The sequence below is a fragment of the Cnephaeus nilssonii genome, assembly GCF_951640355.1.
Source record: "Cnephaeus nilssonii genome assembly, chromosome: 7".
Classification (NCBI taxonomy): Eukaryota; Metazoa; Chordata; class Mammalia; order Chiroptera; family Vespertilionidae; genus Cnephaeus; species Cnephaeus nilssonii.
In genome coordinates, this window is record NC_137078.1 from 64,915,181 (window position 1) to 64,930,326 (window position 15,146).

Consider the following 15,146-nt stretch of genomic DNA (forward strand, 5'->3'; position numbering starts at 1 on the left):
TTTCTCTTCTGCCCAGAACATTTTAGATGTGGTTCCAACTTTGCCTCTCTCTACCCAGCAATACAAACCTCTCAGTTAATCAGACCAAATATCCTTTAATAGCCATGCTCCTTGGTGGTTTCACTCCCCAAAGACATTCTGGTAAATGCAATATCCCCCATTTTATTATTCCCCAATGATGTTTCAGTTCTTAATCCTAGTCCAACTGTTACTGCCTTACCCTCCCTTACTGTGTCTTTGGGATTATTTTACTTCAAATATTCTAAAGTGGGGCACTACACTAGATTCCACTGGGATCATTGGTAACCAGTTCCTTCAAGTTTTTGCTCAAAGTTATCTCAGCAAGGCCTGCTTCCTCAGACCAACACTTTTTAACTGCAGTTTTATCTCACCTGTCCTCTAACTCCCTCAATTTACTGCTAACATACTACTTACTTGTTTATTATGTTTTTTGTTTACCTGTCTCTCCCAACTAGAGTGTAAGCTTCAAAAGAGAGTTATTTTCTTTTTTCTTTTTTTTTTTAAATATATTTTATTGATTTTTTACAGAGAGGAAGAGAGAGAGGGATAGAGAGTTAGAAACATCGATGAGAGAGAAACATCGATCAGCTGCCTCCTGCACACCCCCTACTGGGGATGTGCCCGCAACCAAGGTACATGCCCTTGACCGGAATCGAACCTGGGACCTTTGAGTCCGCAGGCCGACGCTCTATCCACTGAGCCAAACTGGTTTCGGCAAGAGAGTTATTTTCTTTATTTGGTTCATTGATGTATCCTTAGTTCCCAGAGCAGTGCCTTACGAATTACAAACACTGAAGTAGATTCAGGTTGTGTGACCTTTGAAGTTTATACAATGTGGGGGACTTCTTGATGGGGGGAAAAAATTGCAAAATTGCATATGAAAGTGAATATTTATTTGAAATGAAAAGAACTATCTAGAAATATATGACAACAGAAACATTCCCAAATTCATCTCCTGGTTTATAGGTCAATGCTCAACCACTGAGCCACACCAGCCACTCCCTTCCTCTATCTTGATTGAACAAGTATTTTATCACATGTTTCTCTTCAGGATTTCCATAGCACTTTTTCATATAGCTAACATAGTATCTATCAATTCTGTTATTACATACTAGTGGCCCAGTGCACGAAATTTGTGCACATTAAAAGGGGGACCCAGAGTCAAGTCCCCGCCCACCCACATGCGCCTCAAAATTGCGTGAGACCCAGACCCGGTCACCCCCTCCCCCTCATTGGGCTAGATCCCGACCTGACCAGTCCCACCCTTTTCAAGCCCCACTGGGCAGGGGGCGTAGCCTCAGGTCCCCTGGCCCGTTGCCAGGATGGGGGGCATGGCCTGAGGTCCCCCAGATGGGGCAGGGGCATGCCTTGAGGTCCCCTGTCAAGCCCCGCCAGGCAGGGGGAGTGCAGCCTCAGGTCCCCTGGCCTGGTGCTGGGGCAGAGGGTGCAGCCTGAGGTCCCCCGGCCTGGTGCTGGGGTGGGGGGCACAGCCTGAAGTTCCCTGTCAAGCTCCACCTGGTGGGGGGTGTGGCCTGAGGTGAGGTCCCCCGGCCTGAGGGGGGGTGGGGGGTGAGGTCCCCTGGGGGGTTGGGGGGGTGAGGTGCCCCGGTGCTGGGGCGGAGGGTGCAGCCTGAGGTCCCCCGGCCTGGTGCTGGGGTGGGGGGCACAGCCTGAAGTTCCCTGTCAAGGTCCACCTGGTGCGGGGAGCAGCCTGAGGTCCCCTAGCCCAGCACCATGACGGGAAGCGCACCTTGAGGTCCCCTGTCAAGCCCTGCCGGGCGGGGGGCGTGGCCTCAGGTCCCCTGGCCTGGTGCCAAAGCAGGAGGTGCGGCCTGAGGTCCCCCAGCCTGATGCCAGGGCAGGGGGCGAGGCCTGAGGTCCCCTGTCAAGCCCCACAGGGGCGGTCGAGGGCGTAGCCTCAGGTCCCTGCTGATTGCTCATTAAGGCTCCTTAAGGGAACTTGGCTTCAACTGTGGGTGCAGCCATCTTTGTGACGGAATGATGGTCAATTTGCATAGTCCCTCTTTATTAGATAGGATACTTTATATATCATACATTTATATATATTTCATATATATCAATGAATATTTCATATATTTATGTATGAAAACAACAAACCCCATCTGCTATTCTGAGGGCCTAATGCAACCTGGTTGATCACTCCAGAAATATTTGTTGAATTAAAATAAAGAAGATGATTACTAAACTATGGAATCAAAGAGCAAAGATATAGGGAGGAACGCCCTGGAAAGACGTCAAAGGTAATGGCAGATTCATTTTACTTATATACATATTAAATACAAAGCATAATTTTCCATCTTGCTGTAGTAGTGAGATTGGAGCTAGGCATAGGCCAGAACATACTGGACCTCATGGATTTACAGGCATGAGCCAGAACATACTGGACCTTAGAAATTTATGATGAGGTGTTCCTGTATTGTTCTCCAATTTAAAATATAAAGTAAGTTGGATACTCAGTAATTAATGAAGTGTGTTGATAATATCATAAGTAATACAAGCTAAATAATTACTTTTTTCATTTTTACTATGAAAATGTTTAAACATAACACTAAAGTAGTATAAATAACCTACACCCTCAATGATTGTCAACATTTACCAATCTGTCTTTGCATTTTAAAAATTTGTTTCCTGTGATGTTTTAAAGCAAATAACCAAATATATTATTTCACTGATAAGTACTGGTGTATAGCTCTAACAGATAAGGACTTGTTTTTAGCATAACCGTACTACCACTATCACAGCTACCAAAATTAACAATAATTCCTTACTATTATGAAATACCCACTATGTTTAATTTCCCCCTGATTGTCTTAAAAATGCAATTTTACTTTTGGTTTATTCTCAACAAGATAAAAAAAAAGTCTATAGTTATCATTTTGTTAATATAGCTCTGATGTCTCTTTTAATCTATAATGGTTTCTCCTCCCCCTCTTTTTAAAAAATATCATTTATTTGTTGAAAAATTGCATCATTTCATCTGCTGAATATCCCAAACTCTGTTGGATTTAGCTCAAAATTGTTCTTGATTACAAGATGTAGAGTGATATTGTAGACAAAGCACAGTATTTAAACACAAAACTCCTGAGTTCATTCATGTCCCACCTGATCAGTGTCCTTAAACAGATCATTTCACATCTCACTGGTAAAACAAGGAGTATTGACCTGAATTATATCTAAAGTTATTTTACTTTGTTAGGAAATTCAACTACCAAATCCAACTCCCCATTTTAAAATGAAACTGTCAGAGGAAAAAGACAGGGTAATTACTATCAAGTACTGTAAGCTATAGTCCAAGGTATCTCACAAACTGATCTTGATACAGTATTTTCCCTACACACATTTTTTATTTTTACTTTTTTTTTTAACAGGTGAGACATCACATTTTTTAAATATATATTTTTTATTGATTTCAGACAGGAAGGGAGAGGGAGAGAGAGATAGAAATATCCATGTAAGAGAGAATCATTGATTGGTTGCCTCCTGCACACCCCACATTGGGGATCAAGCCCACAACCCAGGCATGTGCCATGACCAGGAATCAAACCATGACCTCCTGGTTCATAGGTCGATGCTCAACCACTGAGCCATGACGGCTGGGCCCTACACACATTTACTATTAATGGTTTGTAAGGTTGAGAGAATAATACTACCTGGCCTAAACCCTTAAAATAGATAAATAGATGCAATACTTAAAACCCTTTCAAGGAAATGGAATATATAATTTTGAAATATTATTTTTAGCAGGTTCCCTAGTAACAAATATTAATCTTAATGTAACCCATTTCCATTTTGTGGCTGAGTACATTTCTAAAATTGCTTCAATATGAGTCAACATTGTAATTTTCAGTGTAGCTGAGAAAAAAATACAACATTTTGGATCAGATTTCCTCCTTGAGCAGATACATTAATTGGAATAACAATGGTTGCTTGCTTTGCTGTATAAACATTATGGATTGACAGCATTTTTTAAAATCTGGCTTTTATGTGTGTGTTGACAGCTTGTCTGAAAAAAGCTCAAACACACTTTTAGATCAGTTAAATCAATTCTTTCCCCTGGCATGGATTCAGTGCCTATCTATACTGAGCACTGTAAACTGGGGAGGTTTGACTGAGGAGATACCAATGTCACCTTGAATTGATTAGCATTTTGTTATGGTTGTGCTTTGGAATTAAAACAACCCTTGACAAAACTATACAGTATACGTGTTACTTGAAGTCTTCTCTGATACACTTTTAATGACCTCAAGTGGGTGTTAATATTTTGTCTGTTGGCTCAATCCTGTTAACATTAACAACAAAGCTTTGATGTTATTAATTAGTGCAAACTTACGATCAATTAGCTAATTTCAAAATTTCCAAATGCTTTATAAATAATAAAATAATTTTCTCTCCAAGAATAAAGAGCTTTAAAAAATATCCAAAGAATTCCATTTCTTTTTTAAGTTAGAATGTTGGCTTACATTATGTGCCCTTTAAGGGTTCATAACTCTGAGGTTCTGATTCTATGAAATTAAATGTGTTAATTTTTTAAAGTATTGGTCAATAAACTTTTCACCCTTGAATTTTAAAATATTGAAATGTTTTCTAAAAGTGGTATATAAAACTAGCTATTCCACCAATTAAAGATTCCCAGATTATTTTTTTAGTACATTATTTCTTCATCTAAATATATTCATCCCTTGAACAAAATATTGACTGCCTGCTGAGTGCTAGGCACTAGTCTAGGCTCTGAGATGCAGCATGATTAAGATAGTCATGGCAGTTCATGGGTTTTCTTTACCACTGATGTTAAGATTAATTTAAAAAAATTAATCATGACACTTGTTAAAGAAGGTAAGGCATGTTTATGTAAGATTTGCAATAGGTATAGGAACTACTGCAATGGAGTTTTGCAGTAGGGGTGAGAAATTGGTTTTAACTCTGGATCAACAAAGAGAAGTGGAGATTTATAGCCAAGGAGTGAGGGGGTGGGGGCGGGGGGGAGTGCCAGTGGATAGGAAATGACTAAAGGGATAGGGTAATTCTTTGCTAAACTGACCTGGCTGTTTAGGATCCTGGCTGAAGGCAGGCTGAGATGTTCACAATAAAGAATTTTGCAGGATATTGAGAATGATTATTCTGGCTACACCAACTTAGCAGGATCCTTGTTAAGACTGGGCTCTTGAGGACATGCCCAAAGATGGGGCTAGTTAGATTAGAGGAGACTGACAGGAGTAGGTCAAGTAGAGGGTCTTTGTCACATTTTAGTGGATGAACCAGACAGTAAACAATCAGACAAATATACAGTAGTCCCCCTTGATCTATGGGGGGTACATTTCAAAACCCCCAGTAGATGTCTGAAACCATAGATAGTACCAAACCCTACATATACTATGTTTTCCTCTATACACACATACCTATGACAAAGTTTAATCTATAATTTATGCACAGTAAGAAATTAACAACAATAATAACAAAATAGAACAACGATAACAATATACTGTAATAAAAGTTATGTAAATGTGGTCACTCTCTCTCAAAATATCTGATAGCCCAGACAGATACTGAGTGGCTGTGTCTTTTCTCCCATGGTTGTAACTGTCTGGAAACTTCTTTATTCCTTGGTACTTTCAATCAGTGTGCCAAACAAGTACCCACACACGTTTCAAAATTCACCTCCTCTATGCAGCCTTTCCTCAACCTTCCATCCTGTCTTTAATAATGCTGTGAACATTATACTTAATTAAATTCATCATTATACTTTTCTATTTACATGTCTGGCCTGCCATTTGACTATTAATCCTTTCAGGGCAAGTACTGTGAACATAGTAGGCACTTAGCAGCGGTTTCCGTAGTGTAGTGGTTATCACGTTCGCCTCACATAGTAGGCACTTAATACATGTTAGTTGAATGAATGAGTAACAAGTGAATGAAATCTCAGTTCAGACATAATTTTATCTTAATTTACCTATCTATATCACTTCTGTTCTAGCACCATATTGTACCATAACATTGCATTTGTTCTGTGGCATTGTTTTGTCTCCCTTTTTTGGTGTATATTCCCCCTACCTGAAATATTCAAGGGCATGGATTTTATCCTGTTTATCTTTGCATCCCAAGTGCTTAGATTCCTGATAAATGTTTTAAGAATGTATTGTTTAATAATTAAGCTGCTATCTTACCTTTTAAAGCCTTATATCACGTAATCATGCCCATCTTTTTCCACCTTCACAAAGTATTCCCTAATCACCCATGGCTCGAATTCCTCTTTCATTCTGGTATTCTATTAAGCTGGTGCTATTGTGCAATTACCACTGTCTAGGACAGTTATTGATATAGAGTGACTATAAAAGCCTAAGAAGAAAAAAAAAATTTTCTTCATTATATTCCCGTGCTGTATGATTCTCAACTCTTCTTTTTGTGTGTACTGCTATACTTGAGTAGTGCATACCTCTACCAATTCCTAGAGCACTTGACATAATTCTACCCTTTTCTGTTGGAGAGAGCCACAAAAGCAACACTCTAGAATCTGATATGACTTATTTTGTCAAAAACTACTGCATTTATACTATTACTAGAGGTCTAGTGCACAGATTTGTGCACTGGTGGGGTCCCTAGGCCTGGCCTGCACCCTCTCGTAATCCGGGACTCCTCAGGGGATGTTGGAGAGCTGGTTTCAGCCTGATCCCCACAGGCCAGACTGAGAGACCCAACCAGTGCACAAATCCATGCACCGGGCTCTAGTATGCATATAAGATCTTTGGTTAATCTCTTCCCACCCTCCCCCCATCCTCCTTCCCTCTGAGATTCATCAGTCTGTTCCATGTTTCCATGCCTGTGGTTTCCGCTCCTGCGTTGAGTGTCTGCCCCCTGGTGGTCAGTGCACGACATAACTACTGGCCAGTCGGCCGGTCGGCTGGCGGCTTAGGCTTTTATATATATAGATTAGTAACATTTTCTAGCAATCTCTTGCTCCATTGGGCCTTATACATTGTAGGCATTCTTTAAATACTTGATGAATGACTAAATAAAGGAAGGAATACTATTTCCACTACCAAGTTCACAGGAAATTCAGGCTTTGCCTTTTGTACAAAATTAGTCCACTCATTTCATCGATTACTCTTTAGAGCCAGAATTAATTTATTTGGATGGGCTAGAGGAAAATAATAATGTCTTTCACAAACTTAATTCTAGATAAAATAATAGTGTTACTTTTTCAAAAATTTAGGCTTCTAGCCCAACCGGCATGATTCAGTGGTTGCGCATCAACCAGGAGGTCATGGTTTGATTCCTGATAAGGGCATATGCCAGGGTTTCAGGCTCCATCTCCAGTGTGGGGTGTGCATGATGATTTTCTCTCATCAGTTGATGTTTCTATCTCTCTTTCTCTCCCTTCCTCTCTGAAGGGAGAGAAAGATATATATATATATATATATTTTTTTTTTTTTTAAAGTAGGCTTCTTTTCTCAAGCCATCTTAACCTTGGAGACAAATAGAAATGTTACAGGAACTGAGTTTTCCCTGAGGTTTTATTAAGTTCTGACCTCTGTTCTCTGTGGAACCAAAGTGACCCATTTCCCAGTGTTCCCCAGCAAGGCTTATCCATGTAGCACCTTGTACAGTCATCATAACCCTCAAAATTGAGGAGGAAGGATTGTTGGCTTATTTTCTTCTCCCAGTGACAACTACTCTTTAACAATCAAAAAGGTGATTGTAATCTTTTAGTTTACAGCCCTTTTACAAAGCAGAACTTGAAATCAAATTCTTAGGAAAAGGACTGAGCGACATGCAAAGGATATTATCCAAAATCAGTTATCCCTGCAAACCATCACTGAGTAGCTTAACTCGAGAGTGCCTGTCTTGCTGCTTTCTTCTACCTTTTGGCTAATTCTTACCTTCTCTTACATCTTCCACTTTCCCAAAGATTGAAGGCAGCTCTTATTTCCCCCAATTTATTTTTCCTCCTTGTGTCATCATCCTAGTGCCCCAGAAAGCTTCTCCTATTACTGGAGGGAAGGGGAGAAAGGAGAACAAAGCATGTTGGAAGGAAGTCTCCATGCAAATTTGACACTTTGGGGCCCTTGCCAGAATTTGGAAAGTGAGCATGTGGTTGGCATCCCCACTATGAGCCTGCTCTTATACTCTTTCATTATTTGATCCACCTGCTATCTCACATAGGTTATGTCATAAGTTGTGTAGAATTTCAGGCTTACTTGGCTGCAGTCATAGACTAGGGAAATGCTCAAAATTATAATGTATAATGAAAAAGTTATCACAGCATCTCCCATGAGATTTTTCCAGGAAAAAAAAAATAGGTCAAAGCTATCTTCAATTGTACTAGTATTCTCGGAAATGGGACTTTACAATGTTCCTCATGAGAAATAAAAAGAAGTCACTTTAAGTTTCCTCCTTTATATTTTAAAAATGTATATTCCAAGCCTTTTAAAATCTATTTCAAATGTTGTCTGCAGGACAATAAAGAAAAATAAATGTAAAGGCATTCCTTTTTTATTAACTGATTCTAATTCACTTTTTATAAAACTTACAACTACTTTTAATATAGTTTTTTTTCAGGTAATTATTGTTTGGCTTATTATAAAGTTCATCATTTAGAGAAATTGTTTTGGTAAGTTAAATGCTAATTTTTCAGAATGCAATACAAGCTTCAAGTATTTTTAATGCCTACCATATGAGATACAAAGACGTATCTCATGAATAATGCCCTTAAGGCTCTGGACTCCTTAAGGAGAAGAATTGTAGCTATGAAACAATTTAAAAACAAATTACTCTTTTTTTTAACTCATGGATTAAAATGGCACCTCATTATATATTTCTGTTACCATACTCTTAAGAAAGAAGTTACTTAATTTTCAGTTCCTTATATTCATTGCTTATGACATAAACTAGAGGCCCAATGCACAAAATTCGTGCATGACAGCAAGGGGCTCAACCCTCACAGCCTCAGCCAGCCCTTGCAGTCTCAGCTGGCTCTCGCAGGCCCTTGCAGCCTTGGCCAACTCTCACAGCCCCAGCTTCATCCAGAAGGTTGTCCAGATGGTCATCCGGATGGTCATTCTGATGTTCATTCTAATTAGCATATTAGCTCTTTATTATATAGAATACCCTCAGAAACATAGACTTGTGAAAAAAAGGAGTGTGGTTATATATCTTTTCTACACTTCTTTTTAGTTCCCCCATTCTAAAATCTAATGGAATCTTTATGATGCCCACAGGGCAAAAGCTAACTTGTCCTATATAATAAAAGGCTAATATGCAAATTGTCCTCTCAGGAGTTTGACCACTTGCTATGATGTGCGCTGACCACCAGGGGGAGGTGTGGAATAAAGGAAGGGTCCGGCTGGCAGCCAGCGGTCAGGGGGAGGAAGGCCCCAATCAGCCCTGATCTCTGGCCAGGCCTGGGGACCCTACCTGTGGATGAATTTCGTGCACCAGGCCTCTAGTCCTATATAATAAAAAGGTAAAATGCAAATAGACCTAAAGGCAGAACAACTGAACAACCAATCAGAGTGTAATATGCTAATGATATGCTAAGGCTGCTCAACCGCTCACTATGATATGCACTGACCACCAGGGGGCAGGCAGTCAACTGGTCGACCAGTCGCTATGACATGCACTGACCACCAGGAGGCAGATGCTCCGACTGGTAGGTTAGCTTGCTGCTGGGGTCTGGCTGATCAGGACTGAACGAGATGGGCCAGACACACCCTGGAGCCCTCCCGCGGACCCTCCCTGGCCCTATTGTGCACCGGTGGGGTCTCTCAGCCTGGCCTGTACCCTTTTGCAATCCAGGACCCCTTGTGGGATGTCAGAGAGCTAGTTTCAGTTCAATCCCGCTGGCCACTCCCCTTAGGAGGGCGCCAGACTCGGGGCTCATGGCTGGTGAGCGCTGCTGCAGCAGCAAGAGCCTCTTCCTATTGGGTCGGATTGGGCTTGAGCCCATAGCAGGCACAGTGGAGCCAGGATGAGCAGGAGCAGCAGGTAGGAGCTGCAGGCAGCATTGAACTGCGGGTTTCAGCCTGATCGCTGGAGGCCACCCAGAGGGACTCCACCCATGCACGAATTCATGCACTGGGCCTCTAGTTGTTTAATAAAAACAAACTGCGCCCTAGTCAGTTTTGCTCATTGGATAGAATGTCGGCCTACGAACTGAAGGGTCCTGGGTTCGATTCTGGTCAAGGACACATACCTCAGTTACAGGCTTCTCCCCAGCTGGGGCCCTGGTCATGGCACATGCAGGAGGCAACCAATCAATGTGTTTCTCTCTCGTAGATATTTCTCTCTGTCTTTCCCTCTCTCTTCCACTCTCTAAAAAATCAATACAAAAATATCCTCAGGTGAGAATTAAAAAACAAACAAACAAACAAAAACAACCTGCAAAGCAAGGAGAAAAAAATTTTTTGGGACAGAATTAATCAAACTTATTTTAAATAAACCCCAAGTTTCTAAGTCCCAACATTGACTATCCAAAATTCAGCTTCAACCCTGAATCACTGCTGGAAATGCTCTCTGCATTGGTTGTACAGATTCCTCTTGTGAACTCTTACCTGTTTCTTACTTTACTGCTTAGTTTGCTGGTTAAGTCTGTTCTACATTATTGATATTTACCCCTGTTTTCCATTCCTTCTCCAAAGACTAAAGGTTTTGATACCAGTCCAAAAATTAATTCTACAAAATCTGGACACATCCTAGCAAACTCCAAGCATTCAATAGAAAAAGGTTGCCATAGTATCAATTAAACCAGGAGTATGCCAATCTGGCAAGTTTCTTGTCACACCATGTAATGCCTAACCTTGTACCTCACTGGAATTTATCAACATTGAAAAGGTATTGCTTTTTTCCTCTTCTTCACGAAAAAGGGTGGCATAAACACTTAGTATTGAGCTTTCTTTAAGGAGTCAAGACTTTTGAGAAGTATCAGGTGAGGAAATCTTTGGATTGGTAGAAGGAATGAGCAGCTTTTATAATTTGGAGAAATGAATTCAAAGTTGAGTTAAAAGCACATTCTACACTTATTTCCAGTTCAATAAATGGAGTGTTTTCATGGCAATAAGCCAAAGGTTTTATGAATAGCTCCTTACTTTTTTCCCATGAGTTAGGAACACTTTTCTAATATAAATAAAAAATAAATCCCTATGAGAATTTGTATGTTCTCACTCCTTTGCTGTTTGGAGCTCTATATCACAGCTTTATGTCATGAGTCTTAGTGAGTTTGCATCTGATAGAATCCCTAGAATGGAGTCAAACACCAGATAAAAACAACTTGATCTTGCCATGGCCGGTATGCTCAGTGGTTACAGCACCAGCCTGTACCCTGGAGGGTTGTAGGTTTGATTCCAGGTCAAGGTCATGTACCTGGGTTGTAGATTTGGTCCCAGACTGTGCGGGAGGCAACAAGTCGAAGTGTCTCTTTTACATCCATGTTTCTCTTTCTCTTCCCCTCCCTACTCCCTTCCATTATCTCTAGAAATCAATGGAAAATGTATCCTCACTCCTTGGGTGAGGATTAAAAAATGTTTTTATCTCATTGTCTGGAAAATATTTCTCAGCATTAAGCAAAGAATTTTGAGATTTCAAACATTATCTATTTTTATTGCTTTATTATTTCTGCCACTAGAGGCCCAGTGCACAAAATTCATGCACTCAGGGGTGTCCCTCAGCCCAGCCTGTGCCCTCTCATAGTCTGGGAGCCCTCAGGGGGTGTCCTTAGCACTGCCATGGAGGTGGGAGAGGCTCCCACCACCGCTTCTGTGCTAGCCAACTGTGAACCCAGCTTCTGGCTGAGCGGTGCTCCCCCTGTGGGAGTGCACTGACCACAAGGAGGCAGCTCCTATGTTGAGCATCTGCCCCTTGGTGGTCAGTGCATGCCATAGCAACCGGTTGTTCCGCCGTTCGGTAGATTTGCCTATTAGCCTTTTATTATATAGGATTATATCCCTAAGTTCCTAAATTAAAATCTTCTAAATATGCATTACAAATCTAATACTTTATGAGGCAGGCTGGATTTGCTGTGTGATTTGGATAATTCATTTAGTCTCTAAACTGTTTTCACATTTAATCTATATTAAAAAAAAACACACAAGTTCACTTGAAGTAAGATATCATATTCATTTGAGTCCTCAAAAGTTTTGTCATGAACAATTAAGTTCCCATAGCAGGATAGTATGCGTATGCAAAAATCATAACCAAATGTTCTTTCCTTTTGTGTAGCTACATTAAAATTACATTTTCTACTCTTGTCACATATTTAGACTATCTAAAACCAGCTACAGAATTGGAAAATGTGGTTTGGGAACACAGGGCGCGGTGTGTGTGTGTGTGGGGGGGCGGGGGGGGGGTTGTACAGATGATATCTCTATATTATTTCTGAATGCAATTTTGTGTGAACTTTATTTTAAAATATTTCATTACTTCAGTGTGAAGTTTGAATCATGAAAAATATGCAGTCGAGCCAAGTGAGTTTAACTATAATTTTATAGAAATTGAAAGGTTTATTATATGTGGAATGTTAATAGAAACCAGTTTGCATTATACTTATTTCCATTTTAAAAATATTATCATCTACTTTCTCATTCCTTTTTATCTGCTATTTACTGTGAAGGCACTGTATTGTACAATCTATTTGAAATTTTTGTGGTTGTGCTGGTATGGTAATAGTCCTCCTGACAGGCTCATAACTACATAATTTGAATCTCAGAAGGTGTTCCCAGTAAGCAAATCACAAAAGAACCTGATTCAAGAACTGATTTTCATCAGTAGTATCGTATAATGAAAACCCTATAGCTATTTCCAAAATGTATAAAAACTTTGCACAAATCTCTCTGTCTCTCTCTCCCTCCCTCCCCCTCTCTCTCATCTAGGTATATCAAATCAAGCATGTTCAACTTATTTTATTTAAAATAAAACATATTTTGGGTAAGGCTCCATAGCTCAGGGGTTAGAGCACTAGTCTTGTAAAATAAAACATATTTTATTTAAAATAAAATGAACTCAACAGAGAAAGGAAAAGTGAAAAGTCCCAGATAGGAAGAAAATAGTGAAGGAGAAAAGAAAATGTCAGTTTTCCCATGTTATAAACTATAAATAACTTCAGAAAAAAAAAAAAGAAAGAAAGAAACAGTAAGAACAACATACAGTGTTCCCTGTTTATTTGCGGAGGATCCATTCCAAGATCCCCCAGGGACACCTGAAACCACAAATAGCATTGAACCTTACATATATTGGGTTTTTTCCTATACATACAGAACAATGATAAAGTTTAATTTATAAATTTGGCACAGAAAGAGATTAACAACAATAATAAAATAGAACAAACAATTATAGAAATATACTGTAATAAAAGTCATGCAAATGGCCTTGGACTATCTATCTATATATAAAAGGCTAATATGCTAAGTGTCCCTCCACCTGTCTGACTGGTCGCTATGATGCACACTGACCACAAGGGGCAGACGCTTAACACAGGGCTGCTGGGCTGCAGTGACTTGGCAGCGGCGGTTCTCAGGTGATGCACCCCGAAACCAGAGAGGAGGGAGCTGAATTTCTCGCAGGGCCGTGCGATTCCACCCTTGGCCATGGGTTATGTTGTTGCTGGGCACTGTCGGCCCTGAATCTGGTTTACTGCACACTTGAACTTGCGTTCCATACCCTGTGTGACAGCAACTTTGCAGGGTGCCCTCTCACACTCCAGGACCCCTCAGGGGATGTCAAAGAACTGGTTTCAGCCCAATCCCTGCAGGCCAGGCCAAGGGACGCCACCTGCCAGAGGGATCCTGCTCACTCCGCAGACGCCAGGGAGGGACTGTGGGAGGTTGGCTCCAGGGCGTGTCTGGCCCATCTCACCCAGTCCCACCCTGCCAGCCACCTTCTAATTAATTTCCTTTCAATGTGCACTAATCCATGCACCAGGTCACTAATTATAAAATAAGGGTTACTTGAGCCAGCACTGGGAAATTGAGTCAGTCGATCTGATAATCCATATGGCTGCTAAGTGACTGCCATATACTGTGTGAATTCTCTGGGGAAAGAGATGATTCACATCCGGGCAGGATGGCATGGGACAGTGGGAGATTTCATCATGCTACTCACAACAGCACATAATTTAAAACTTATGAATTAATTATTTCTGAAATGTTCCATTTAATATTTTTGGAATGAGGTTGACCAGGTAACTGTAACCAGGGAAAGTAAAACTGCAGATAAAAGGAACTATTGTATTCTGAGTTATGTATTCATGGATTCCTTCAGCATTTCAACACACACTCACTGAGTTATCACTATGTGCTAGGGGATTTACTAGGCCTCGATTATACAAAGATAACCAATGCTGGTCCTGTCTCCGGAAATAAGCAATCAGAAAGCACAGTAATAAGAAGCATGCTCAGTTAAGTATAGGTGCTACAGAAGCCCCAAAGAGGGATGAATATGTTTTCTTTTGCACTTTCTTAGATTAGTTACTATATCAGATTTCCTTCTCTAAACTTTCACTCTGGCTCCCCTACAATCAAGTTCTTTGTAAGTAGTTGTCCAAAGATGTATTAAAATTTTAATAAATCTGCAATGGTATTTTAGTATTTAACTCTTTTTGTAACTCAGGGATATGACTTGGGCTTTTTAAATCTGTAGCCATGACAGACTACATTATTTTTCAACTATTTTTTACTGTCCTATTTCTCCCTCCCTCCAGTGGGAGGAATATATTTTCCCACTGCTTGGATAAGGGAAGTGGCCATGTGACTTGCTCTGGCCAATGGAATGTGAGCAGATGTGACATACACCCATCCTTGCAGAGCTGTTAAATATGCTTACATGGGTTGGGTTGGCCTCTTGAGTTTCTGATCTCTGCCAAAAGAAGAGCTTTTCTCAAATAGTCCCACAGTAGGAAAAAAACAAAAAACTCACAGAGCTCATCAAAACTGTAGGCAATTCACAGCATGAAATAGATCTTTTTTAGTATAAGTCACTGAAATTTGGGGGTTGTCAGTGCAGAAAAAAAAGATTAATACAAGAGTCAACCTTAGAAGCACATTTGTGTGAAAACCATAAGCAATACAGTGAAAGGCAGGATATTCGAAATGACTTTCAAAACGAAAAAGATGAAAATGTTG